This window comes from Oncorhynchus mykiss, chromosome 22 (assembly GCF_057628025.1).
Source record: "Oncorhynchus mykiss isolate SJ-2025 chromosome 22, ASM5762802v1, whole genome shotgun sequence".
Lineage (NCBI taxonomy): Eukaryota > Metazoa > Chordata > Actinopteri > Salmoniformes > Salmonidae > Oncorhynchus > Oncorhynchus mykiss.
Genome location: NC_143043.1, coordinates 9,638,365 through 9,666,337, shown reverse-complemented (window position 1 = coordinate 9,666,337; position 27,973 = coordinate 9,638,365). Strand labels below are relative to the sequence as shown.

Genomic DNA, 27,973 nt, shown 5'->3' with positions numbered 1-27,973 from the left:
GAAAACGTGCATCATTTCAAAAACATTTATTAGAGAATGCAATACAAATGCCTTTCAATACAAAAAAACAAAACATGGGCCAGTCTAAATTATTCCTTGTTTGCATGATTTAATGTGCAAAGAAAATGTTAATGTATATACAAATATATGAACATAACCCCCCAAAAATGAACTATAAAATACAACATACATGTAAAAAAAGTTAAATGGACAAAAACAACTGCTTAACCTAATAATTATGTACCCGTCATAAAGATGACGACACACAGCGTCCCTCTCCATTCGGTGTCTTCTCCTGTGCACCGTTCTCCTGCGATGCGCAGTAGAGGGACTGATGCATGCAGACTCGCCGTAAGTTAACGGTGGTAAGCGGTCAGCTTTGCTTCAGCAGCACGTTCAATACTGGAGGCTTCAGCAGTAGTTTTAACTCCAATATTTACGTGCTGCTACAGCAAGGCAGCCAGTGATGAGGCAGTCGGATCCCACACACACACACTCTCCCACACACACTCTTCCGGGTAGTTCCACAGATGCTGTCTGTCCAGGCGTTACTGCGGCAGCACAGTACGGCCTGCATCTCTGTGTAACCCACAAACCATTCTGTGCTGCTACAGCACCACCACAACCAGCTCCATCTCTCATCATCTGATTCTCTCCCTTACACACACACACACACACACACACCTCTCACTCCCTGCATACACACACACATCCTCTCCAACTCCCTCTCCTGCATACCCTCATCCTCTGGCTCACTCTCTCCCCCTCACACTTCGGAGAAAGAAACAGTAATTCCACATGAAACTAGAACAAAAGGGATTTTGGGGGGGATTGTCACAATTTTATCCATAAAATGGTCCTTTGGATGAAGTATTGTTGACATATTTGAAATTTGTATCTAAAAGCATATTTGAGAAATAATTATTTCAAGTTAACATATTTTACATTTCAGCCCTACCCAGGAGATACCAAGATACCATAACTGTTGATCTATATGGGGTACAAACTGCATCTTGTCATTTGAAACCTCATTGTTTCCACTAAAATGAGTAAAACATTTCATTATGCAAGATTTCAATGTACATTTCATATTTTGAAAAGTATCACAAATATAGAGACTTCAATTTCTCATATTTTACTGACAGACGGTTACAGAGTGGGATCTCTGGGACTTTTTTTTTGTTAGTTATGACCAAATATATGTGGGGTATGTAGAACTCCATTCTTTCTATTGCCAGTACAGAACAGCAGAGTAGCGTCCAGTACAGTACAATGTACTGGCAATAGGAGAATGAAGTTCTACATACCCCACATATATTTGGTCATAACTAACAAAAAAAGTCACAGATCCCACTCTTTCCTTCTGTGTCAGTAAAACAGTCCATAAAACACAATGAGAAATTTAGAATTTTCATACTTTTCAAAATCCTAATAGATTTAATTATGTAAATGTTTCTCATTTTAGAGCACACAATGAGGTTTTAAATAACATGAAGATTATGTTTGTGCCCCATATAGAGCAACAGTTATGGTGTCTGGGTAGGCAAACACGGATCGGTTATTTCTCAAATATGCTTTTAGATACAAAATGTAAAATATATGCCAACAATACTTCCTCCAAAGGAACATTATATGGATTACATTGTGGAAATTAAAATAATAATAATTTCTCAAGTTGTGAGGAATCACCCGAAAGCAGCATCCAGATGGCCTATCAGTGTCTGAAAGGAACTCCAGGACTCTCAACCCATCTGAAAAGCACAGAGAAGAGAATGGGGGTAAATAATCAGCTAAATAAAAAAAAGGCAAAGTACTGAGGTTGTACTTTTTCTCTCTTCTACAACAGATCATGTGTTTGTGTATTATGACAGGTTGAGACTGAATCAGCTAAATTGAAGGGGTGATGCAGTTTCAATCACTTCACTTTCAAATCGCACATCAGGCCAGTTTCACTTAGCTAAACTATAGTGCCACGTTTATAAATCTGGCCCCAAGGCTTGGGTTAGAGTAAATATCATTTATCTGCATACAGCATTTTGTTTCCAAAATTACAAATATTACAGCTCAGACATGTACATCTCAATTATTCAACAATACAAATCTGGTAATTGCTATACCTCTAGAAAATGCCCATTTTGAATGTAATCAGTCAGTTCAAGAATGAAAATTCATTACTCACTATATCCCCTAAGATAAGTAGAACATAAGTACTATTAGACTGAACCACAGCATGACAAAGGGCCATAAATATCTAAATCACAATGTCAATGTCCAAGTCACTTGACAGACTAGTCCCCAACTCTGCTAAGTCACATTTATTATACTGGGGGCAAAAAAATATGGTTGACTGCTGTTTGAATGAAACATCCTTCAACTTCCATCTGGTCAAAGGGGAACCTATTGAAAAGTAGAGCAGCAAACAGACAAACAGGGTTTATAATGTGATACACCAGTTATGGTGTGGTATTAACTAGCATCATAGGCACAATTATGGTTACCCTAGTTTCCAAATATCGCCTGCTTCCGCTGATTTGATCAGGTCTGATAACCACTCTGGTAATATCACTAATGCACTATGGCACAATTCAACAACTCTGATCAATGTCACCAACAGAAAAAAAGGGACGTCTGGAAGACCATTAATTAGTTGATGATCCACTCCCCCCTGGCCAGCCAGTGATAGCATCTTCATAAATGATTGGTGTAACTTATTAGAAGGGGACTGGGTTGTGTGTGAAAAATGACCACAAATCTGTGTGTACAACAGAGGCATCCAAAATACAAGGATATGAAGTCCATCACCATGAATTACAACTGGACCTTGTCAGAGCTTAAAATAAAGCATTTGGAAAACACATCAGAAATGAGAGAATAATGTGTGTTTTTTCTATTCTCTAAGCGGGTGTTTATAATGATTAACAAACAATGACGCCATCTTGGGCAACTGTGGGTGCATAAGGAAATAACCCAGTGTTAACAGTGCTGTGTTGGGAGATGGGCCCTGGTATTACAGGGTGGGAGCAGAGAAGTGAACACAAACACATTTGGCATCTTACAGTTTAATTACACTACAACTTCTAAATTAACAGCAGCACTGCCAGTTAGCTAAAAAGACATTTGGCCTAGGATTTTCTCACAGGATTTAATTTTCACTCAAGTTACACCATATGAGAAATAATATTTTTAGTTAGTCATTTACCCCCCAAAAAGGTGAAATTGTACTAAACAGCTGATAGGCTTCAGATCGTTGCGTCTTATGGCCTCCTAACACAATCTTTTCAGTATTTCATATTTTTTACCATTTCAGTTAAGATTTTGGTGAGCCTCAACTTGAAGCCTTTTCACCTGTACAAGACTCCACGGGAAGTATGATACACAAAATCTACATGCCCAGGGGATAGTGTTGATCATTGATGGCAGTATCCCAGGTGTTCTGTGGCGGAGTACTTTTGGGTTAAAGAGATCATGCCTGCTCCACTGTGTTCTGCTAAGTGTTCATAGAACAGAAAGTACTTAACCAGGACAGAGTGTGAGCGAGGGATACAAATACACACACACTCTCCCTCTCTGAGGCACAAATATTAATTTGGACAAGGTGGGTCAAAAGACACGCAAGGAAACTAATGATTAATAGATTTCCGTTTCCCTCATACTGAATACAAATTCTCTCAGAGAATTAGTTAAATAGCCACTGACAACTAAATGTGCAGCAAAGCAAACCACAAATGACTTCTAGATAGGTCACTTAAATATGTCCCCTTTTTAAAAAGAGGTTTTGAAATGGGGGCCTCAATTACAACTGGCCTATATTTCATGACGCTGACAAGAAAACTAGAAATATAAGGTCCAAGTTTTATAGTGGTTTATCTAGAACACTAATTAAAAGTGAAAATCCAGACATTTTCTATTGAAGATCTGCGGTAGCAAAGGTGTATTCTGGTCACTATATAAATAAACACGAGAAGTGTTAATTATTGCCTGAGTAATATTAATGCTTCAGACTCATGTACATCGTAATAAAGAATTAAACTATCTGTACCACTTTACCCACTTTCCATACCAGCAACTACAGTATACAGACTTACTTCATTTCAGTTGAAATGTAATCACGTCAGGCATGTCATATTTTTCTAATTAAATGGCATTCCCGCTCTCCTGGTTGATTGAAAAATAAATCTAACCCGATTTGATCTAAAGAAAGAAAAATAATACACTTGTGCACTCCACACACCAATCCCACTCCTTGAGACATTCCCTCTCTGGGTCTCTCTTCATGAAAAATCATAAATTAACTCACGAACCAGGTGATTGAATGAGGCCTCAGACTGCATCAGTGGGCCAAGAGGAGCCTTGACCAGTTGTCACTACAACCCAATATCCACACACACACACACACCATTATGGCTTTAACCTTTCCCTGCTCTCTCCCATTGTCGCCTCTGTTCCTCAGCCTTTTAACCAGTTCCTATGGCTCGCACCCTGAATAAGCAACTCAGAGTGACCTGACTCTGGGGGCAAAGGTCGAGTGACCCCCTTCCACAGGGGCAGGACGCTCTAGACCCCCCCCATCACAAACCCTTCTCTTGTCAAGAGCAAATTTAGTTTAGCCTCATTTGTAACACAAGTCTGTTCTGCTATGTGCGTATGTTGTGTAGGCTATATGGTACATTTTTAAGAAGTTTCTAAACTGTATTGACAATTGTTTTATGTAAATGTTAAAATGTTGTTTTATTGTTATTCAATGGGAGAATGATTATCATTTAAATAATTAATTTGATAAGAGTTGATACATCCAGACTTTAGTTGAGGGAAAAGTTCTAATTTCTTTGATTATTTTAAGTAGGTTATGAGGATTGTATGCACAATGCTGTCGAGTATAAAAAGCAGTTACATCATAATTCAGTTTAGACAGCAACTAGTACCAAACATGCAAAAACATTTCAAATAACTGGACAAGTTATACATGCCTGATATTACATTCTGGGAAAGGATTTTAGTTTTGAAAGCAGTCACATGCAACTTCACATACATCTAAAATGGCACACTAGATAAATCTATATTATTTTTAAAAGTCAAACTCAACATAAAAAATATTAATAAAAAAAAATCAGTCAATTTCCTTTGCTATGGCTTTATTTTCAAGGACATCCCTCCATACACAATAACCCAGATGTACTTCCAACTTTAGTCTAGTTACACCATGACATGGTGTAACTACATGGTGTAACTAGACTGAAGTTGGAAGAACTGGGTACTTGTGTATGGAGGCATGTTCTTGTCCATTATCTAAGAATGTTTGACTTTTTAAAGATGGCAATCACTTTCTAAAATATAATATAGGCCTACATTTGAATTATACTTCAATGACACACAACCTACAAACACATTTCTTACTATCCCTCTCCCACACACACACACACGACACTGCATTTTTCATAAAATCATTACAATAAATTGAACAGAATATAATCACTATTAACAGAACCCAACTACCAAAATCCAGTCACATTAAACCAAAATCACAATTCTCAGCATTCATCTAGAATGGTTAGGGACTTAAAGCTGACCATTCCACACTTGGTTTGGGTGTATTCATGTATTTTAGAGAGTTAATTTCACCCTAAAATAGTAGAGTTTAATGTGGTGAGTAACTAGCCAGAGGTAACCGTTTTGGACAGGGGTGTGTGCAGGCAGGGAGGTAGAGGTTCAGTTTATTGTTTATAGTAATTTACACCAGGCCTGACATCTATAAATAGGAACCCTTCTGAGCCATAGAAACACCAGTCATGCAGTTGTGGGTGTTAATCCTGCAAAAACTCCAGCAGTCCGTTCCCACTTGTCCAACACACAACACATGCCCAGTAGAGCACAAGGCAGGCAGAGTGACCGCAGAGCTAGCTAAATGACTGACTGGGGTTCCCTCTGCACAACACCAATGTCAGAGAAGGTACACACTCACAAACCAAGCCTACACAGTTTGTTCATTTCACGCGACTCCACTAATGGAGACTTGCGAGTGAACTTCGAGCACCAATCTATCAGCCCAGTGTGCAATCTCCCCATTCACGGTCAGGCGGGTCTGTTACAGTAGGGCCCTTCTCACTCCAACACAGCACTAGAGAAAATAAAGGAAAAAGATCAACTGGAAAACACTACACAATATATTTTCAAGTCAATTAATGTTGAGGACTGAGAACACTAGGGATGAGAAAAAAAAAGCCTGGCAGGCCAACCATCTGATAATGCAGAAGAGGAGAGGTGTAAACAAAATTCAAACCCGGTTGTATGTGGAAAACCTAAAACCCAATTGAAAAGCTTAACACAACCAGCCTTATCTCAACTCTACATACCAGTCCAGATGCATGTATAGTAAACTGGGGGGGAGACATCCAGTCAAGGTTAGGGAGAGGGCTTCCCATACAACTATTCCCATGACCAGCATGCGTCTGGAGAAAAAGCATGCCCCACACACCCATCCCCTCACATAGCAAACATCCCAGTGTAGAACTGTAGAAAATCCCAGGCTCACAACTGCCCTGCCTGTACGGTAAACCAAACACATGTACATTGTACACAAAACTTGGTTAACTACCAAAACACTAGAACTAGGTGTTTCTCTTGACTACTCACCACTTCAATAGAGCTGCTCCATCTCCCCACAGCAGGGCCAGAAAAGCCATCAACAGGAAGTAGACAAAGCAGAAGCAGTGTGACGCCGGCCATTTCAGAGCTACGTCCCGACTGACGCCTCCTCGGCACCGGACCCACAGAGAAATGACAGAGAAACAACCCTCACCCGGCCATAAACACTGACACCAAACCAACGCCTGTCGCATTAGTAATCAACATGAGTCATCCCTCCATGAGAGGAGCAGGCCAGAGAACTAGCAGTGAGGGAGATTAGGATCCAAGCTCAGTGTGTGTGAGAGAAAGAGGAAGAGAGAGGGGTGTGTGAGAGAAAGAGGAAAAGAGGGGTGTGTGGATTTAAGAGACACACCCCCAGTGTATCCAAAGCACTCTCACACGTACACAGTGCACCCCATCAACACGCTTGGGCCAAAACTCACTCTCCATTCTGACAAGTGTCTAAACTCACACACAAACCCCAACTTACAGTTAAGCTGTTCTGCGATGCATTCCCACTAATTTGAGTCCTATGACAGTCTCTCCCTCCCCATCCCACAAGCTAGGTTTAGCATAGGGCCCCAAAATATAACTACAATATTAGACACATTGATCCAATTTTTTTTATTTTTTTTATCCACAGTTCCCGTTCGTGACGTGTAAAGAGGGCTATGCCCCTTTGTGATGCTGGGGGCCGGTGGAGTGGGGACATCATGAAACATCCCCAAACCCAGAGGAAAAGAGGCCCAGCAGAGTGCCACTACGGTTACATTCTCACATCTCCCCCACGCGGTTGACTTGACTGATAAGATACTCCATTTCATTTGATGTGGCTTAAAGAGAGTGACTATATCCCATAGTCATCTTACAGTTGTGTGGACTGGCACCCATACACAAACAATATGAATTATATATTTTTACACAATTAAGCTCGAGGACCGCTTGTAACCGTTTGACTACAACCAGTGTAAAAAAGAAACAGTGAAAAGCCTAACTGGAAGGCTGAAGCTAGAAAAGGACAACCATATTTTCAAATGTTACTACATAATATTCTGTAAGTATGAGTATTTGTAACTGGGGCAGCCATGTTTACCAGTAGCTTCCCTTAAGTCAAGCCTGAATTGACTTGTAAAATACACCATGTGTTTCAATAGGATGGAGTCAAAATTATTGTGGAGGATTTAAAAAATGGTGCAACCAGACAGCATTAGTTAAAATGTAATGAGTGATGTTATCGGCATCACTAATACATTAAATACTGCATTTAGACATATCAGCAGTCTAGCACATCCATACAACCACCATAAGGTGTCCGCACAGCAAAGCCATAGAATTACAGCATTAGTGACCCACAACACATTGTTGTCCATACAGACTGAGCCATATTTACTGGGCTATAAAAGGTTTTCCACGGCACAGTACTATATATCCCCACACACAGCCTTCAGAAAGTATTCATACCCCTTGACTTATTCTACATTGTTGTGTTAGTCTGAATTCAAAATGTATTCAATGTTTCCTCCTCACCCATCTACACACACACACACACAATACCCCATAAAGTGAAAACATGTTCTTTAGAAATGTTTGCACATTTATTGAAAATGAAATACACACCCAAGTGAATACTTTTCAGAAGCACCTTTGGCAGCGACTACAGCTGTGAGTTTGAGTTGTGCAACATTAGCACATTATTTTTAAACAAAAAATTATTCAAGCTGTCAAATTGGTTGTTGATCATCACTAGACAACCATTTTCAGGTTCTGCCTTAGTTTTGAATTACATCTATTTTAAAATCTAACTTGGCCACTCAGGAACATTCACCATCTTATTGATAACCAAACCCAGTGTCAATTTGGCCACGTTTTAGGTTATTGTCCTGTTGAAAGGTGAATACATCTCCCAGTTTCTGGTGGAAAGCAGACTGAACCAGGTTTTCCCTCTAGGATTAAGTTTCACCATAACATGATGCAGCCACCACCATGCTTGAAAATATGAAGTGGTACTCAAGACTTGTGTTGATTTGCCCCTAACAGCGTTTTGTATTCCGGACATTCAATTCATTTCTTTGCCGCAATTTAGTCCCCAATTTCAAACAGGATGAATGTTTAGGAACATTTTTATTCCGTACAGGGTTTATTTTCACTCTGTCAATTAGGTTAGTATTGTTGAAAAACTACAATGTTGGTGATCCATCCTCCGATTTCTTCCATCACAGCCATTAAACTAAAAGGTTAATTCACCATTGGCCTCATGGTGAAAACCCTGAGCAGTTTTCTTCCTCTCTGGCAACTACGTTAGGAGGGACATTATCTTTGTAGTGACTGGGTGTATCGATACCAAGTGTAATTAATGTCACCATGCTCAAAGGGATATTCAATGTCTGTTTTTTATTTATTTATTTATAACCCATCTACTAATAGCCGCCGTTCTTTGTGATGCATTGTAAAACATCCCTGGTCTTTGTGGTTGAATCCGTGTTTGAAATTCACTACTCGACTGAGGGACCTTACATATAATTGTGCGTGGGGTAGAGATGAGGTAGTCATACATTTTTTTTTATGTTTAACACTATTATCGCACACGGAGTGAGTCCATGAAACTTAAGCACATTTTTACTCCTGAACTTAGAGGCTTCCCATAAAAGGGGTAGAATACTTGACACAAGACACTTCAGCTTTTCATTTAATTAATTTGTAAACATAATTCCACTTTGACATAGGGTATTGTCTATAGGCCAGTGAATCTCAATTTCAGCCATTTTAAATTCAGTCTAACAACAAAATGTGTAAAAAGTCTAGGGGTGTGACTACTATCCGAAGGGACTGTGTGTGATATATAGATATACACACACTAAATAAGAACTGCACAAACGTCACCAACATCTTTCAAAGCCCTCACTGATATACAAGCATAAAAAATGTAAGACTAATATATTTGCCCATCACACCAACCCGAGATATAGTTTTTAGTAGGTCTACACTACAGGAATCGTCCTTTAGTAGAAGGGGCAGGTGTAATAATCTGCCGTGTGCAAATGTGACACTAGGATGCAATGTGGCCTATGCAAAGACTGACGCCAATGCAAAACAAGTCAGGAAAAATGTATGCATGACAGAAGCAACTTAATACGCTCTACATTATATAAGCACTTGTGACATCAACAGCAGCCATTTTTGTGGGGAGAACATATCAATACTACATTTGACATAATACCATAATACTCAACAAATAATTTCAAACATGGATTCCCCACAGGGAACCAGTTAAGAGTAAAAACTATCAGGACTTGTGAAGTAGTATCCTTTTTTTATGAGGGAGGCACCACTATTGCCTCTTTATGGCCTGCCTTAGACATGACATAGTTGTGGAACCACACTCCACGACAGTGTCCTTGAAAATAACCAACAAAACCTGCAAAAACCTGCTCGCATCATGGTGAATTTAAATACTACAGAGTTTGTGCTGCATGGGGTGGTTCTCTACAGACCGGTTATCACACGTGTGAACAGGCCGGGAGAGCAGAGGAGGCACAACTCCACCAGGAAATGGGGGTGGGAGCCCATTTTGCCAGAGGGGCCTGAGAATACAGAATGATGAGTCACCAAATGTCATTAACGTTCTAGAACTACACAAACACTTGTGTTTCACTACCGGGCTCACCTGACTAACACTTGGTCAGATATATCCCTTTTCTCAGCAATGATATAGCTAGCACCAATATTTCACATCCAAAAATATCCATTAGCCTACATTTTATGTTGATGCAGATAATTAAAAATGTTTCCTATGCCACTGTGTCTACTTCCTGCAAATGCTGCACTGCTAACTTCAGTATCACTTCTTGATAAAAATTTGCAAGACAAAACTACCGTAGTGAGCATGATATGGGCTGCATATGACACTCACAACTACACTCATGTTGCATTGGAGGGTCTCTTTTTCCCCTTTCTCTCTGGAGAACCGAGTTAAACTGGGCAAATGAATACTTGACACCAGTCTGCACTTGCCAGTTTAAGTCAACACAAACATACCAATAATCAACATTGGGGGAAAATGTTCACTTGATATCACTCAAAACAGTAAAGTGTATTACATATGGTGTATTCTACAAACCCAAAAGCTATCTTTTCAAATTCTGATGCCTTTTCTTATAGAATGACAACGTGAGAACTTCATATGCTCCATATTGGGCTTGTAAAAAATAAATAAAACAGAAAAAAGCTTCATGCATTACCACCTCCACAATGTGGTTTTGAGGGGTTTTCCCTCATGCTAGGTTTAGCAGAGATCACAGGAACAAAATTATATTAGAACTACTCCTGTCTAAGCCCAGGGTTTAAAACTAACTCCCATCTGCTTTAACTGACCATAGTAGGGTGGCCTAATTGATACAAAAATCAAATACATCTCTATCATCTCTGTTCTGCTACAATGGTAGCTAGTAACAATAGACATTTTGTCTTAAGTTCAAGTATAATTGATATCTCCCTGTACATACGAGTCAGGCTATGTCACTTAATACACGCCTTGGATTCAACAGGAGCCATTTCAATAGATATTTGGTTATGCTGTAGAAGTCGTGAGCAGTTTAGACAACCCAGGGACAAGGTTGCACCAAATCAAAAATATTAGAAAAGAAAAGCAATCAAACCTTCTGTTTTTGGGGGGGAAATTCCTTGAGAAAAATAAATGGCAAGAGTAGGTCATATTCAATTTCGAATGAATACAATTAGAAAAGCCTCAACTCTAGAGTAGGTAGAGTTCTCGAGGGGAGACTGTCTAAATGCAATGTGCTTGGGACCAAGAGACGTGGAAACTGGCCCAAGTTTTAATTCTTGTTAACCCCATTTTGACATCACATGACAAGAGTGGAAACCTTTACATCAATTAAGACATTTGACCCCTACTGCAGCAGACCAGTCGCCACTTTTAGTTTTGTCGACAAGGAAGGGGGAGTTCTGAGTAGTTTGGTAGGCTACAAAACATAATCAGATGACTATAATTGCTTGGTGGAAAGGAGCTCGGGATTAAAAAGTAAACTGAAATAAATGGGTTATTCTGTATGAAGAGTTGTAGTAGCTAAAGGCCATGGTGGGGCAGGACTAAAAGAACTGAAGTGTATATTACGTGGGGAAATAATATAATATCCTTGTTGAGCAGACCTAACAATACGACACGCTTTCTTCTAGTTGGATAAAGTTTTACACAGCGCCACGATTTCAGTACAGTGAACGACAGGACGAAAATAGTATGACTCGTATTAGAGCCTACCATATTGCATCGGTCTAGTGTCAGCAAGCCGCCTCCCCCGCCACGGAATAAAGCGCTCCAGTAAATGAATTGGTAGTTTAAACTGCAGTAAAGGACTCACTCTGGTAACAAACGTTACATTATAGCATACTATTATTATTCAATGCGATTAATATTCTGGCTACCTAGTGCAAGTCAATCAAGGCTGAAACATTGCATTGTATCAGACATTCACGCAGCATTGACAACACCGCTTGTACATTTTAATTGTCTTAACTCACGTACTGGCTACAGTAGACAGTAGTTTGGTACAAGTTAAACCGTATGTTGCAATCACACAGGCGAGCGCCACATTGTAACGACTGACTGAGCAAACACCATCTCATTCATAAGAATGAAAGTGCTAACTAGGCCAGCTGATTTTTATTTTGGTCGCTTTGGAAATAACTAAGATGTTAAGTCAAGATACATTAAACGACTGTCTGTCCGAACAGTTGCCAGTTTTGCAATTAGACTACCTACACAACGTAGCTAGTTATTCATTAGACTAAAAACATCGGGATGTCAAAACAAACGAGACAATCAATGAGCAAATAGACGTATCACAAGCTGGTAGAATTGTCGATTTGGTGGCAGGCTAATAAATGTTCTCTTGTTAGTTCGAACAGCAATCAACACACACACTTACCATGAGAGGTTGTGAAAAGCTTTCCATCAGGCGAATCCACTAACGTTAACTAGAAAACATTATCAAATTAGTAGGTAAGCGACTACTTATACTTAAATTCCTCAAAAATAGAAAAAAGTGGATAACATATGAAACGGTGTCCTCAGCCTTACAACCCTTAATGTAAATCATTGTATCGTCTTCAAAAGGGAGCGATAAAGCCACAGCTTGCCGTGCATGTTGACAGCCGCGCCGACAGCCCGTTCAGCGCCTCCCGCTCAAACTGAACGTAAGAAAAACGGACTATAACTGTAACAAATCCACATTCCACCGGTCATACTCCACTCACTTGACCCTGAAATAATTTCTCAATTTTTAAATAATTTTTTAGAAAGGTCCACTAATTTGTCGCAAATGTATTTCTAAATGTTGCATTTCTCAAGGTAGCCAAGTCAGACACCCCTTTCTTCTCGCTAGCATCCACTAGCTAACCATCTAACGTCTCCACCGGGCGATACGACGTACTATTTTACTTATTTTCTTTTAATTCGTCCACCATCCATCGGTGTTCTTTTTCCGGGATAATTTTAATATGTTTGTGATATTTTTTTGAGTGTCTGGAAATAATTTTCTTCTCTTTCGACAGCTCCAGCGCTCGACTCGCCTACTCTCAGCAGCCGCTCCTCACAGCTGTTGAAGCAAACGCAGCTCACTCGAAAATGGCGCCGAAAGATACTCTCTTCATTCAAATTCGTTAGAGCCACCCCTTCTCCCCATTGGGCATATCGGGATTGAGCTCTGTGTATCGGATTGGAGGAGAAACAAAATGCACTCTCAAATGATCTTGCAGCCCACGCAGCGTTCTCTTCTATGGCCAATGGAGGGGGGAAATTAACACTTTAGGTCGCGAAAGAAAATTTTACAGCCCGTTTTAAAACGTATAAAATCCTATATAGTCATACTGTCACACTTGAACACAAATGGCCCCTTTGAACACAGACGTATTACTCAAATAAAGATGAGGCGTTTGAAAGATAAGAATTCAGATTAAAAAAGCGAATATTTTCCAGTTTCGATGTCAACAGCAAAAGAGCACGATACGCTACCTATTCGAAATCCATCCTGACAATGCAAACGGGTGATAAAATAACCCAATTTTAGGCACGGGGGTGTGGATTCAAGCTACTTTCAAACGTTTCGACAAATCTGATGTTTTTGGCTTATGCAATTGATTTTCAGTAGGCAACACTTTGACTAAAAATCATGTATTTTTTTCTAAGCTTCCTTTGAATGAAAGACTCGGGAGACTGCAACTGCCGGACTACATTATGGCGGGGGGCATAGTCTGTGGCGCTCATGGATGTAGACTTTTAAAGAAATCACATCTTGTGGCTTGTGTCTTCTCTGGTTTGGGCACATTTCGGTGATAGGGAAAGTCAAAAGCTTTCTGCCTAACAGAAAGATAAGGGAAAGACCTGCAGTCTTCCCAACTAAACATAGCAGCAGCGCAGCTCAGTATGGGGGGGGGGGGGTTTGGAGCAGGGGGAACGATTGCCAACTCTCATTAAAGCCACCGGAGTGAAAGGCCGAACGCGGTGCTGCAGGCATTGTTTGCAGAAAACGTGATCCCCCATATTGTGAATATGGGAATGGCAATCTTCGTGGTCAATCTTCCTGTAAATAAGTACATAAAGAAATGTTTAGAAGACAATCATAGTACCAATAATTGCTTCTAATGCACTAGGTGCATGTCCTTGAACCGAAAAAAAGTATCGCACACAGAAGCAGTTAAAAGGATAATTTAGTTACTAATGGCAGCCTGTAGTACCCTGGTCGGCCTTCAACAATAGTTACTCAATGAGAGGGGGCAGCACGGAGAGCCTGCAATGTCACTTCCTGGAGTAGCTCAAACTGCGCATGTTATGTCTCCATGAGATGCCATCTTAATTGACTGAATTTGGCTTCAAAGTGCTATTGAGTCTTCACATAAGAATGAATGTTGCACACAATGCTAAATAAGTTTAGATACATTATTCACTTAAATTGTCAGATAGCCTTATTCTATAAGCACAACCCCTTTTAAATATGAGAGAGAGAGAGAGAGAGAGAGAGCGAGTGTAAGAGTGAGTGAGAGGCCTATTCCAGTGCATTCGGAAAGTATTCAGACCCCTTGACTTTTTCCACATTTTGTTACGTTACAACCTTATTCTAAAATAAATGTAATTGTTTTTCCCCCTTATAAACCTACACACGATACCCAATAATGACAAAGCAACCTTTATACATTTTTGCAAATGTATAAAAAAATAATAATAGTAATGTCACATTTGTATAAGTATTCAGACCCTGTAACCAGTATTTTGTTGAAGCACCTTTGGCAGTGATTACAGCCTCGAGTCTTCTTGGGTATGATGCTACAAGCTTGGCACTGTTACATTTGGTGAGTTTCTCCTGTTATTCTCTGCAGATTCTCTGAAACTCTGTCAGGTTAGATGGAGAGTGTCGCTGCAGAGCTATTCTCATGTCTCTCCCGAGATGTTTGATCAGGTTCAAGTCCGGCTCTGGCTGTGCTTAGGGTCATTGTACTGTTGGAAGGTGAACATTTTGCCCCAGTCGGAGGTCCTGAGCGCTCTAGAGAAGGTTTTCATCAAGGATCTCTCTGTACTTTGCTCAGTTCATCTTTCCCTCGATCCTGACTAGTCTCCCAGTCCCTGCCACTGAAAAACATCCTCAAAGCATTATGCTGCCACCATCATGCTTCACTGTAGGGATGGTGCTAGGTTTCCTCCAGGTGTGATGTTTGGCAGCCATGCCAAAGAGTTCAATCTTGGTTTCATCAGACCACAGAATATTTGTTCCAAGTGGGCTGTCAAGTGCCTTTTACTGAGGAGTGGCATCTATTTGGCCACTCTACCATAAAGGCCTGTTTGGTGGAATGCTGCAGAGATGGTTGTCCTTCTGGAAGGTTCTCCCATCTCCACAGAGGAACTCTGGAGCTCTGTCAGAGTGACCATCGGGTTCTTGGTCACCTCCCTGACCAAGGCCCTGCTCAGTTTCCCCGGCCGGCCAGCTCTAGGAAGAGTCTTGGTGGTTCCAAACATCCTCTATTTAAGAATGATGGAGGCCACTGTGTTCTTGGGGTCCTTCAATGCTGCAGATTTTTTTCTGTGCCTCGACACAATCCTGTCTTGTAGCTCTATGGACAATTCCTTCGGCCTCATGGCTTGGTTTTTGCTCTGTCATGCACTGTCAACTGTGGGACCATATATAAACAGTTGTGTGCCATTTCAAATCATGTCCAATCAATTGAATTTACCACAGGTCCACTCCAATCAAGTTGTAGAAACATCTCAAGGATGAGCAATGGAAACAGGATACACCTGAGCTCAATTTTTTCGAGTCTCATAGCAAAGGGTCTGAATAGTTATGTATTTTAGGTATTTCTGTTTTTAATAAACGTGCAAAAATGTCTAAAAACCTGTTTTCACTTTGTCATTATGTGATATTGTGTGAGGAATGTGATATTATGTGATATTGATGAGGAAAAACATTTACTTAATGCATTCTAGAATAACGTAACAAAATTTGGAAAAAGTCAAGGGGTCTGAATACTTCCAAATGCATTGTATATAACCTTATGCAGAATTGTAGGAATAGCCTACATAGGGTGGTAACCAATGATGATGGTAACATGGATTGCTGTTTGGTTTGTATAATACCCCAGAATTTAATATTTCTTCCATGGACAGTGAAGTAAATGTGATCGGCCTAGTTTTATTGGGAGTTCCCCACAAAGTAAGAGGGCACTGGGTTAAATTAAATACCACACAAATCCTCTCAATCCACATGAGGATTATGGTACAAGATCACGTTCAAAAGAGTAGGCCTATAAGCAGGGGAACAAGAGGCTTGCAAAAAAAGACAGTAGGCCTAACCAAGGAACACGCAGCTATCAGCTCTCCAGTCTTTCGTTCATTAATCCATCATTCTTCACTACCTTATGTTCTCTATAATGTGTTTAACACAGTCATTTAGCAGACACTTTTATACAAAGTGACTTTTTAAAGCAACAACATGGAACTTTTTGGGCTTCCTGACCAAATTCACATAGACATGTGTGTTAGATCTGTCATTCTCATTGAAAGCAAGTCTAAGAAGCGGTAGATCTGTTCTATGTGAGCTAAGTTTATTTTTTGCATCTTTTACTTTTGGTTTTGTACACTAGCTTCAAACAGCTGAAAATACAATATTTAGGGTTATTTAAAAAAACAATTATACAGAGCAGATGCTTCTCTACACTATACTTGATGTTTTGTCACTTAAACTGAAATTAAGCAACAATTCGAATTTCAGCAACCAGGAAATGATCTGATCTGACATGACACGATCGGAGTAAAGCAATGTAGGGGTATGGTATCCTGCTAGCCCTTCTCTCACCTATATGTTGAAGTGATACAGCCTACCTCAGGGAATGGAGGATTCATCCAATAATGCATTTAAGTATTAGAACAGATCCTGAGACTACACACAGCCGTGTACAGACAGGCCAGGCCAGGCCAGGCCAAGACAGGGGGTGGGTGGGGCCTGTTATCACCTCCAGCGCTGTGTGCACCTCTAGCAAGTTAAACACAGAAAGCCCCCCCCCCCCCCCCCCCCCCCCCCACCACCCCCACCCCCCACACACACACACAACCCCACCTCACCCCCACACACCATGTCTACAATACCCCAGGGCACTCAGCATCTGCTCTGCTCAACACCCAGGCCTAATTTCCTGATATATTATACGTGAAGGAGAGCTTGGGAATGTTACATTATTTTGAATATGGTGACTGGTTTTAAAATCCTTTTTATACAGGCACTCGTGACAAACAGCTGTGGTGACAGACAAAGTGGAACTCTTGTTTCTTATAACTTTAATCTAACAAATTTGGTAAACTTTCCGTTTGTATTCTGTCACTGTGTCTTTCCCATCCTGTCACATTCAGAGAACATACACCATTTATTAAATACATAAATATGTTCAAATCAAACTAACTGCACCTGATAATTAAACAAGTGTGTAGGTTCTCAGTAAAAGCTTCCTCAGTACAGAGGCATACACTATGAGAGAGAGAGAGAGACAGGCACTTGTGACAAACAGCTCAGAGAGAGAGAGAGAGAGAGCGCGCGTGAGAGAGAGAGAGCACGTGCATTCATTGTGTACATGCCTTCTGGTACAGTGTGGACAATGGGACTGGGAGGAAAAAAACATGTTTGTTTACAGATAAACTGGTTTGTACAGGAAGCCAGTTAGGAGGAGCTCCGTGTTGTTAAACAGGCAGAGATGAGCCAGCAAAAATACCCCCATGGCCTGGAGGGAAAACCCTAATGCTAGCCTAAGTTTACACACACACACACACACACACACACACACACACACACACACAAACTTGTCAGTTATCTACAGGATCAGTACACTTCAGCTAAATACGATCTTTCTTACAAGCGGAAAATAAGAGGGGAAAAGCAAGAGATTAAGAGAGTGACACAAACTCACTGTCATTGCTAAAATGTTAAAAGCAACTAGTTGGACCAGACAACGAGGTTCACTTCTTAGCTTTATTATGACAAATCTAGGAGATGATGTGAGCTGTAGCCCTATGGGTCTCCCACTAATAGCAACTGTACACAGTAGCCGTGCCCAAGCCCAAGCCATCCCCTGGAATACTACACAGCTTGTTCTGCATTGTGTCACTGTCACATGAGCACACACACAGCTTTGCATTAAGGAGGGAGAGATCCTTATGAGTCACATGTCACCACACACAACTCTGTGGTTCTGTTATTTTTCTCTCTCTCGCAGGGTCCCTAAATGAAATCACATAATGCATCTCTTCATTAGGGGACGTTTGGAACAGAATGAGGGGGGGGGGGGGGGGGGAACAAGAGCCACAGTGTGGTGGTTGTGGCGGCGCAATTCAGGCACAGCGGACGATCAAGCACACAGCTGACCACGCTGGGGCTGCTGATTTAGCCTGATACTTTGATTTCATGTTAGACTACTTGCGTACATGGCCAGGTTGGCCGTAACACTCTCAGCTGCTTCTCATTCAAGGTGTTCTTGGTTCTGAGGGTTTATTTTTGTAGTGTGACTGAGGATGGGTCCCTTCACACCGCAAACAGACACGGGACGACATCGCATCATAAAGGGATGTGGGCAACAGGGGAGTTCACACAACACACTCGCAGTCTCTACTGCAAACCTGGATATTACATGGGGGCCTATGCACAGCACACACACACACACACACACACCAAGGAGGGGCTTCACACCCTGACAAGGCCTAGGTAGTGTGCATATACACTGAACAAAGATATAAACGTAACGTGCAACAATTTCAAATATTTCACTGAGTTACAGTTCATATAAGGAAATCAGTCAATTGAAATACATCCATTATGCTCTAATCTATGGATTCCACATGATTGGGAATACAGATTCACCTGTTGGTCACAGTTACCTTTAAAGAAAAAAGTAGGGGTGTGGATCAGAAAACCAGTCAGTATCTGGTGTGATCACCATTTACCTCATGCAGTGCGACATCTCCTTCACATAGAGTTGATCGGGCTGTTGATTGTGGCCTTCGGAATACTGTCTGTTTCCTCTTCAATGGCTGTGTGAAGTTGCTGGATATTGGCGGGAACTGGAACACGCTGTCGTACACGTCAATACAGAGCATCCCAAACGTGTTCAATGGTCTGGTGAGTATGCAGGCCATGGAGGAACTGGGACATTTTCAGCTTCCAGGAATTGTGTACAGATCCTTGCAACATGGGGCCTTGGATTATCATGCTGAAACATGAAGTGATGGTGGTGGATGAATGGCATGAAAATGGGCCTCAGGATCTCATCACGGTATCTCTCTGCATTCATATTGCCATAGATAAAATAAAATGCAATTATGTTCGTTGTCCATAGCTTATGCCTGCCCATACCATGACCCTACCACCATTGGGCACTCTGTTCACAGCATTGACATCAGCCAACTGCTCGCCCACACGACGCCATACCGAAGAATTTCTGCGCAAACTGTCAGAAACCGTCTCAGGGAAGCTCATCTGCGTGCTTGTCATCCTCACCAGGGTCTTGACCTGACTGCAGCAATGTAAATGACTTCAGTGTGCAAATGCTCACCTTTAATGGCCACTGGCACGCTGGAGAAGTGTCCTCTTCATGGATGAATCCCGGTTTCAACTGTACCAAGCAGATGGTAGACAGTTTCAGAAGGTCTGCCATCTGCCCGGCACAGTTGAAACCGGGATTCATCCATGAAGAGCACACTTCTCCAGCATGCCAGGTAGTTGGTATCAGACAATCCTGCAGGTGAAGAAGCTGAACATGGAGGTCCTGGGCTGGTGTGGTTACACATAGTCTGTGGTTGTGAGGCCGGTTGGACGTACTGACAAATTCTCTAAAACAACTCTGGAGGCTGCTATGGTAGAGAAATTAATATGAAATTCTCTGGCAACAGCTGTGGTGGACGTTCCTGCAGTCAGCATGTCAATTGTACACTCCCTCAAAACTTGAGACCTCTGTGGCATTGTTTTGTGTGACATAACTTCACGTTTTAAAGTGGCCTTTTATTGTCCCCTGCACAAGGTGCACCTGTGTAATGATCATGCTGTTCAGTCAGCTTCTTGATATGCCACACCTGTCAGGTGGATGGATTATCTTGGCAAAGGAGAAATGTTCTCTAACAGGGATGTAAACAAATTTGAGAGAAATAAGCTTTTTGTGTGTATGGGACATTTCTGGGATCTTTTATTTCAGCTCATGAAACATGGTACCAACACTTTCCATGTTACGTTTATATTCTTGTTCAGTATATTTAAAAAAAGAGAAACCGACATAATGCCATCTTTTGGTTTCTCGACCTCTGTTTGTCCAACCCTCCCTCAGTCCAGTCATCCATCGTACAGTTTGTAAACCTGGCCAATCTACCTGTCCTTTACCTAGCCACCCTCAACTTAGTCATGGAAGGGTTTAGGCCAAATCTGTCACACTGTAAGTCTCCCTGCCTCTCCGTCACAACATAGGGATTCGGACAGAACAGTCAGGGGAAATCCCTCCTGTGTTCAGCTGAAATAACATAAAAGAGCAAATACACACTTGACCCACGCCCAAATATAGACAGCACCAGTTTATTATTTGAAATCCGTTAATACTCTCCACGCCCGGCTCTACACTGAGACTGTAAACATGGTTAGTGGACAATGCCCCGAGATTGATCTGTGTCACATTATCGAATCTAACACCTCAGCCTGGTCCACGAACAAAGTCAGAGATGTACCTTTCACCCTGCTACACCCCAAATAAAAACACAATTTAAAATCACTTTTTGTAACCTAAGAATAAAGAAGATTGAGTATAAAAAAGAGTCCTAAACAGAGTGAAAGACCACTTCCCAAAACTCTGAAATAGAGAAGTGTGGACGTGAGTGGCTGTCCTCAGCTGATGGGTGTGGATGTGAAGGCAGCTTGTTTACAGAGTAGAGTCAACTCCAGAAAAATGCTCTGGTTGGGGACTGTCATGTGGCCTGTGTGGGCACTAAACTGGTGCATGCAGATATCAGGAGCAGATCTTTAAAGAAAAGTACATTTGAATAGGGACTGGTGAACTGCAGTGTGTCTAAACATAGTTTGTTTATTAAACATATTATTATTAACATTATTACATATGTGAGCACACATACATAGGCCTGCATAAATGCATATAACATAACCTGTCTCTATTGCACTTGTTTGCATCTGAAGATGTCTTGGTCCCAAACATCTTGGTGCCAAACAGCTTTGTGAGTCCCAGAGAGAGTGCTCTAAAGAGACACTCCCAGAGCCCCTCTATTGATGTGTCCCTGGTGCTCCTCCCCCTCGCTCCAAAAGACATCTGTAGCAGCTGCCCCCTTGTACTCCTGTCAGCAGGGCAGTGCAGGGGGTGGTGTGTGTGTGTGTGTGTGCGTGTGCGTGTGGAGGTGGGGTAGGGTTAGAGGGGGTGTGTTAGGGCATCTCCCCTTTGGGAGGGGGCCAACTCGCACACTTGAGTAACATCACATTCATCAATGGCTAATGGTCGCTGGCAGGTCACCCTGAAAACACAACATCGACCTCTGACCCTTTTTAGCACAAAGCCGGTGCACTGGTCACACTAGTCCTTGGTGTATCTCCTCTCCCTTTCGCTCTATCCCTTTCTTTCTCTCTTACTCATACCACTGTGTGGACACAGATGTATAATGTTTTTATAATAGCACTTTCCTTACATATTCATAACTCATAAACAAGTTGAATTAGCGATTAGTAAAAAAAATATATCCGCCCTAGGCATTCATATGGTCTAGTATTTTTTTTAAAACATGGCTAAAGTGTGTCTATCAACATAGAAAAAAATAAATGTTTTACCTGCTAAACGATATCACTTTCTTGGCAAGCGTAGGTCTTGCAGCACAAGTAGCCACAGTCTGTGGCTGTGTAGACACACACACTTATCACATTAAGCGTGCAAAACGCCAGGAGTACGAATTGCATTTTACACATCCAGGGTGAAAGGGAGAGAAGCCTGACAAACTTCTACTTGGCTCTTTCTCAAAACACATAGAAATATAGTGAATATTAGGCTATCATCCATGTTTCAGACAACTTCATAGAACAAACAATAGGCTGTTGTGAATACTGGATTCATTGGTGAATACCTTTAGGAGTAGGCAAGGCTATGAGATGAAACCCATAACAGGCTATCAAATCAAGTTTAATATGTGAAGTATTTGTTCCTCTAGCGTTCAAAGCAAACATGAACTGCAAAAACTATACAACACTATAAACAAATTGTTTCCTATTTTAAACCGTACAACTCCATTAGTCTCACACTTTGGCTGTCTGAACTCAGAACAGCTCTTGAACTCCTTCGGAAGTCCCGCCCTCCTTCTGTACCTCGATGATGTAACCACTTTCCAAGTATAGAGTGTTGGCGATGGTTAAGCGGCTTTACCTCTGGCGGAGGCTTCTGTCAGTTAGGTGACGTCACCGGGATCGTGTTATTATTGTAAACAGCCCGCCTGCTTTCCACTGACGCTCTCTGCCGAGCCGACTATCCCCAGTCCTTTGTTCACACACTGCAAATACCAGCGCGACAAAAGCAATAGGACAATAACGGGTTGCCTGCGCAAGTGGTGGATTAAAACACGGAACAAGGTTTAAATGGGGTTGTGAATAAAATGACAAGTATAAATGAATTTGAGTTTATTATCAAGCTAGTAGCATATTCCACGAAGCCGGCTACTCGCTACGATTGCCTACAGGGCAACACTTTGATTTGACGTTTATTCAAAAAATATATATAAGCTACGCTATACATGAATACCAATTCTGTAGCCTAAAAGAAACGCTGAAGAATTGTGTCTAGAATGGGTCTTTAATTAGGCTACTGTAGTCAGAAATTGCAAGATGACAAGACACCACAAGTAGCCTAAACAAGACAATGTCACCAGTGTTATTCACTTATTAATAGTTAATGGCAAATTGGTTCCCAATAAAATGCAGTTCAGAGTCATCAATTGAAGGAGGTCGAAATTCAACATGAATCTGATGGCACTTTGTGTTCAATTTCCAAGGAAAACAAAGCGCAAACAACCCTATGGCGAATAATCAACATTTATTTTCGACATTGAAGTCCATTAAGGAGGATGCAACTGGCTAGATCTAGGACAGAACCCCGGCATCAAAATCAAAAAGTTTAAAGAGTACGAATGGTTAATTCTACTTACTATGCGCCTCGGAGACCAGTGTTCGAGTGGGATGACACAGCTCAAATCGCTGCCAGATAAACCCCCGTCTCAATATTTCCTTTCACTTGACAACAGGGATCCGTGTCCCGATTAAGTGCAATTTCAGCAGGAGTCAAGGAAGTTGTTCTTTTGTTCCAGTATTTATAGGTTGCGTCAATGTTGCGAAAAGGGTAGGCGGAGCGGTGGCACAAGCGAGCTAGAGAGAGAGTGGAGGGAAAAAACATATAGGCTATGAGCGTAAAACCTTCGAGCCTTGAGCGCACGATGTAGCCAGAAAACCCCTTCTTCCAAATCCTAGACACAATCGTATGATCAGATTAGGTCACGTGTTCTCAAACGACCAGCACCCCTCCAAACTCCAACAGACACGAGCGAGCAGACCCCTCTCCGCCATGGGTATGATAGGTAGGCTACCGGGCGCTCACCGTGCGCAGCGGAGACGAGAGCTGCGGAGACGAGAGCTGCTAGCCAGCTATAGGACCGGGAAATGCAGGGACACGCCAAGTGCAGACCAAACTCTTCCTATAACGTCGTGATGACTCACTGAATCAACGTATAGGCAGAAGGTTTCATGCGCCAATGGTTGGCAAGCTGGAGAGCTCCCTGGAGTCTCCGGTAGGGAGGACAAAATACAGTTTAAGCTTAGATGCGCTCAATATTGTTTTTATATCCGATCACAACTTGGAAGGGGATTAATGAGCATTGAATTGTAAAATCGAATAGCCTCCAAAATACTGTTCGGAGTGCCTCGGATCAAAAGGTGAGCTTGACCGTTTCCCGCAGTTACCATACTGTTGCATCAGGAAGTTCGCTCGTGACAATGTCACCACCAACAAGCCATGTTCTCATCTCCTCCCCATTCAATTTGTCAAAGTTGACAGGCGTGTGAAATGACTCAGATATCACCCGTAGGATTTCTTTGTCTAAACTATCCATTCCACATAAACATTATAAACAAAGGAATGCCTATGTTTTTACGCAAATGCTGTAAAACCAATTACTCAGTCAGTCAGTTAGTCTATCATATCCATATGCTGCAACATTAGGTAAATAAAACATACATGACTCAAAACTGTGGAATAGAGAGCCAACATTATCTGCAACGCTGTGCCCCGCCAGAACAATAACTGCCTGCTTGCAGCAGACTGCACCATCTCTCCAAGCGCACCACAGCAACTTTTATAGGCAATGCTAGCCATCATTTTTCACAATACAAGTCAATTTTTTTCAATTAATCATAAATAACCGAACGGGGGAATAGTGAGCAAAAAGGCTAGATTGTTCTCTTTGAACAAAAAAAATAAGCAATAGGCTACACGGACCCACATGTGCAAATGCAGTGTGCATCGTAAACTGTGAATAATAAAATACTTGCATATTTTTCGGAACGACTGGTTCATGTGGACTGGTTCATGTGGACTGGTTCATGTGGACTGGTTCATGTGGACTGGTTCATGTGGACTGGTTCATGTGGACTGGTTCATGTGGACTGGTTCATGTGGACTGGTTCATGTGAGATTACAGTTACATCATTATGCATTATGAAAGGTCTAGCCCATAGAGCTTCCAATCAGCACGTAAAGTCACAGGGTGACGTTCAGCCCAACCAACCTGCACCAAATAGGATATTTCAGTTTCGAAATGGAATAAAGCAGCGACTAAAATAAACTAATTACATGCCAACTGCGGCCTGCAGCCGTGCTTCTAAATGTAGTTATTTAAAAAAAACACGGCTAACATCAGCTATAAAGCATGAGGCCACTTGAACCCAATATTATCCTGTTGCATCAGAAACTATTTGTTCGGTTCAGAAACCCCAAAACCAAGACCCAAGTTAAGCTATTTACACTTAGTGTCCCAAGTTCTCTCAGTCTCTGGTTTCTTTGGTTTAAATTAGAGTAGGACTAGCCTATAGTCGACCCGACGTCACCAAAATAGCCAGTGGGTTCCATACATTTCGTCTAGGCTACTCATGGCCGTTTAATATTGTGATTTTTGTGTGTGTTGCGTGACCTATACTGTTTGATGGTCCAGTTCTCGCAAAAATGCCTGTCTGAATCTTAAAAAAATAAATCCAGCTGCGTCTGTCATGGATTGGAATAATAAGGACATTATCCATGCTTTCAAACAGTCACTAAAACACAGGGCCGAGAAGGCCTGTTTGACCAAAGTATTTGGACACGAAGTCTGTGTATTGTATGCCTATAAAACATAAATATTATTTTCCACAAACACTTAAAAAAAATACATTTTAAGGAATATACTGTACTGACTAATGGAGAACTGAATAGTCGATACATTAGGCCTATTATTGGCATAGGCCTCATCTACGTATGAATAATGTTACAACGTTTGAAGGTATTCATGAGAGAGAGAGAGAGAGACCAGTGGCCCACAATACCGCGTAAAGTTTTCTTTTTGAAGGGACGAAGCTTTTAGGAAGTTAATTTGCAAAGTGTTCTATTTATGGAAGAGAAAAACATTGCTCTTGCACATAACTGTTTGCACAGCTGAGGTGAGCTGTCGGCGTTTTCCAGCAATTACCTATTCATCATTGTTTTTTAAATGCCCTATAGGCCTACCAAAAGGAAATTAAATGAAACGAGTATTTGTGGAAACAGGTGTAAACTTCTAAATATATTTAATTCAAAGTAGGGCTGAAAAAGTTTTATTTTACACCCATATTCGGTCATGAATTCCAGTGTAGCGACCCGCATTAAAACAGCAAATATGTGGCTATTTTGAGATGCTCGGCCACTTCTTTATCAACATAATAACCTGGCGGTGCTGTGAATACTTCTGAACTAGGCCCATTGCCGCATCTTATTGTCCCGCATTTGTTTCACTATAGGCCTATTTATCAAACAAAGTGAAGAAATCAAATCAATGGAGGCTAAACATGACTTCGGTTTTGTCGTGGTTCATTGCATTTGCTACGGATTGTGTGGGGATGGGCTAATATTTGTATGAATCACAATTAGCAAATGAACGAAATGTGTTGAGGGACAATAGCTGAAATTAGAGATCTTTGCCAAACATGATCAGAATAAGCATATTGAATTTAAGTAAAGATCAAGGTTCAATGTGAATGACCATTGAGATCCTTTAAAAATATATATTTTTCTAATATTTTGAAAAATATCAAATGTTTTTCCTTTCGAAATCTGAACAACTATTCCCTGCGTATGGTAGTCGCCTATAATAAAGATGAGTTATAATTGTATTCATAATTATATGCACATTGAAATCCGCGCAATTCGAAGGGGGTAAAAAAATAAGATGTCCAGCTTTTCCTGTCACTGACAAAACACGCACTTTAGCTTAGCGTTTAGAATAGGGACAATGTTGTGCCAATCTTATAAACGATGTCCAAGTTACTACCAAAAGTATGCTAATGCTGCTGGTTGTCCATTCATTGAAGTAGCCACGCACCGCAGAGGCACAGTGACTGAGGTTGACCGTCACTCTTTTTATACTCACCATATAGATAGGCCTACAGCATTTACACTCACCTCAATATACCCTTTGGATGACCTACCTTTTTCTTTCATCATGCGAATGAATGTGACTACAGTCTTCAGCCCATCGCCAAATCATGCTTTCGTGTTACTTGTTGTGTGAGAGAGCGATGGTTACAGTAACCAGGTTTCCATCCAACCTTTTTATGTAGCAGCTTACATGTTGGATAAAAAAGGTCACGACAGCCCTGATGGAAAGATGTCGACAAAAACATAATATGTCAGACACGGTGGGATATTTTTGTGTTGTTACAATTAATTATGCAATACATGGTGATGGAAACTCCTTTATGCGCAAATATGGATAAATAACCATCATATCAAAGTAAACTTGGAGTCACGCCATGATATGTTTCGTGGTCCTCCCAGTACGACTCGTGAAAGCATGCAGTTTAATAGGCTATAGATGAAATAACTTATGATGAACTTCACAAGGTGGTGAAAGTGATCCAAGACATATCGACGGTCTTATTTTGGTGACATGATGATCGATTTTTGGCTGCAATTTGACAAAATAAAAACAATCTTGCTATTTTGTCCATAATAATCTCATTAATGTATCTGCGAGCTTTTGGCTATAGCGCATTAGCCAATATCACATGACCTATCTAATGTAACATTTTTAGTGACAAAACCATCAGTGGAGTTGAAAATGCGATGGAAACCCATTAAACTTGTATTGTTCTATTTGGTATATTGGAATTTAACCGCACAAGTTATTGTTATGTGCACTACGCCTTTAATCTGCAACAAGTAAATTTGATGGAAACATCTCTAGTGGGAAAATGTTTTTATGCGGATTTGAGAATATTCGCATGGAAATCTGTCGCCAATTGGATGGAAACCTAGCTAATGTGCCACTTTAGTGAGGCTCAGTTGGTGGAGTATGGCGCTTGCAACGCCATGGTTGTGGGTTAGATTCCCACGGGGGAGCAGTACAAAAATGTATGCACTCACTGGGCTACTTACTGTAAGTTACTGTGGATAAGAGCGTCTGCTAAATTACTTAAATGTAAAAATTGACATCGAACTACAGGACGCATACATCATCATCAATTCACATTCAAGGTTTGATCTACATTTTAAATTGCTG

At 41.1% G+C, this 27,973-nt stretch overlaps 3 long non-coding RNA genes across 3 annotated transcripts in view; all 3 read right to left on the bottom strand.

Annotated features, from left to right (window-relative positions):
• Positions 1-27,973, bottom strand: part of LOC149972793 (uncharacterized) — a 548,532-nt gene that overhangs the window by 447,016 nt on the left and 73,543 nt on the right. The gene's annotated exons all lie outside the window — the stretch shown is intronic.
• LOC118936580 (uncharacterized) lies at positions 12-23,853 on the bottom strand. The gene is made up of 2 exons (XR_005038772.2): positions 23,342-23,853; positions 12-1,751 (listed from the first exon to the last, which is right to left on the bottom strand). It is a non-coding gene; the product is annotated as an uncharacterized LOC118936580 (long non-coding RNA).
• On the bottom strand, positions 3,044-6,924 carry LOC149972794 (uncharacterized). The gene is made up of 2 exons (XR_016490508.1): positions 6,631-6,924; positions 3,044-6,115 (listed from the first exon to the last, which is right to left on the bottom strand). It is a non-coding gene; the product is annotated as an uncharacterized LOC149972794 (long non-coding RNA).